The sequence below is a fragment of the Fringilla coelebs genome (genome assembly GCF_963513975.1).
Source record: "Fringilla coelebs genome assembly, contig: SCAFFOLD_32, whole genome shotgun sequence".
NCBI lineage: Eukaryota > Metazoa > Chordata > Aves > Passeriformes > Fringillidae > Fringilla > Fringilla coelebs.
Window position 1 is genome coordinate 660,468 of NW_028167319.1, and position 2,029 is coordinate 662,496.

Here is a 2,029-nt window from a genome sequence, read left to right on the forward strand (position 1 = left end):
AAGGGTCTTTGAGCCTTCACTGAGGTGATTGTGACATCACTGAGCTTGCTGTGATATCACAGAGTAGGATATGAGCCCCATAGAGCAGAGTCTGCCATCATAGAGGGTGGCTCTCTGGCATCAGAATAGCTTGTAACATTACAGGGTGACTTTGTGATATCACAGGTGTTGTTTGACATCAATGGGGCTGTGTGACATCACAGAGATGGCTGTGTGACAAGAAGAAGAAGAACCACGAGATAGGCCCAATTTCCTCCATCTTGTCTTCATAACCCACTTGTACCAAAACCTTAAAACCTGTGTTTTGCCTGTCCCCCCGGGTCCCCCCTCCCCCGGCACTGCAGCCTCCTCCAGAGGATGTTCCATGAGATCAACCCCAGAGACTGACAAGGGGGACAGGTGGCCAGGGCCCTGGGGGGTGGAACAGGGGGACAGGGACCCCCCAGCAGCATCCCTGTGTCCCCCAGGGCCAGAGCCTGGGGCTGGGCTCCTTCACCCTGTTACGAACGAGGGCTTGAGAGCGCTGAAAAAATCCCCGGCAAGGGATCAGAAAATCGAGATTTAATATTGAGGGACAGCAGCACAAAGTTCCTTGGCAAGAGTCACTCTGCTCCTGACTGGACACTTCTGGCACACCAGGGAAACAAAGCAACAAAAAAACCAAACAGAATCCAGGCAATCAAACCAGAAATGAACCAAGAACTGTCCCTCTATGTGTGTGTGCCACAAGGACAGTGAGAGCAAGGATAAAAGGAATAGGGCCCAAAAGGTTAACAGAGCTCAAACTTAACAGGACTGCACTTACACCTTAACCTTAATTGATACCTTCAACTTCACAATTTAGCAAAAGAACAGCACTTAACAGTATTTAACCTAACTTTAAACCTATGACTTAGGTGTTTTAAAAATTTAACAGAAAAATAACAATATTCACTTAGCTTATAACTTAAATTAAACTTAAAAACTTTGCAAAAAACCAACTGCTAGCAGAATTTAACTTACCTCAAACCTCATGACTTAACCTTACTTACTGATATCTGGATATCTGACTGACTCAGCTATCCAAGGCACTCAAACCCCTCCGAGAGCAGCATTTCTGCCACATTTCCCCAGCACAGGCACTCCTGTGTGCACACAGACACAAAGAGTCAGTGCAAGGCACCCGGGAGAAATTCCCCTGAGGGCAGGGAATGCTCACTGCTGATGCTTTGGCATCTCCCCAGAGGGTGAAGGGTTGAGCTTGGAGGAGTGGGGGGATCGGCCCAGGCTCTGTCATTGTTTGGGATCCCCGAGTGCAGCAAACGGGAGAGTTCCCGGCTGGGAGAGGCCCCACTCAGAGGGAGTCGCTGGCCCAGGAGAGCTCCAAGCGCTCCTTTTGGAGCGCTGTTTGCAGGGCCCCACGAGAGGGGCTTCAGTCCCAGCAATGGCTCATCCTGGCCACACTTGGCATCAGCAGCTTTCTTTGGCAGGGTGAGAACAGGGACGTTGTGCCACTGAGGGAACAGAAACAGCTCCCAGGGCTGCTCCTAAAGGAGCCAGGAGCTGTTTGGGCAGCAGCAGTGCCTGGAGCAGACAGTGTTTGTGATGAGCTGCAGAGGAGCTGAGCCCAGGGGCTGTTGGCCAAGGCCGAGGCCCAAGGAGCATTTCTCAGCTGGCAGGGCGGCCTGAGAAGGGGAGGGGGGAATGCAGCAGCACAGGGCCATGGAACCAAGGGACCCTTGTGACACTGTAGGGCCCTGTGAGACCAAGGGACCATTGTGACACTGTGGGGCCTCATGGAATCATGGAGAGCACTGTGACATTGCTGGGCCTCATGGAACCAAGGGGACTGTACTGACGCTGTGTGACTCCATGGAATGTAGGGATCATTGTGACACTGAGAGGCCCCATCAAACCAAGGGTCCAATGCGACAGTGTGGGGCTTCATGGAACCATGGAGACCATTGTGACACTTTGGGGTGTCATGGGACCAAGGGGCCATTGTGACACTGTGAGACTCCATGGAACCAAAGGTCCCTTGTGACATTGC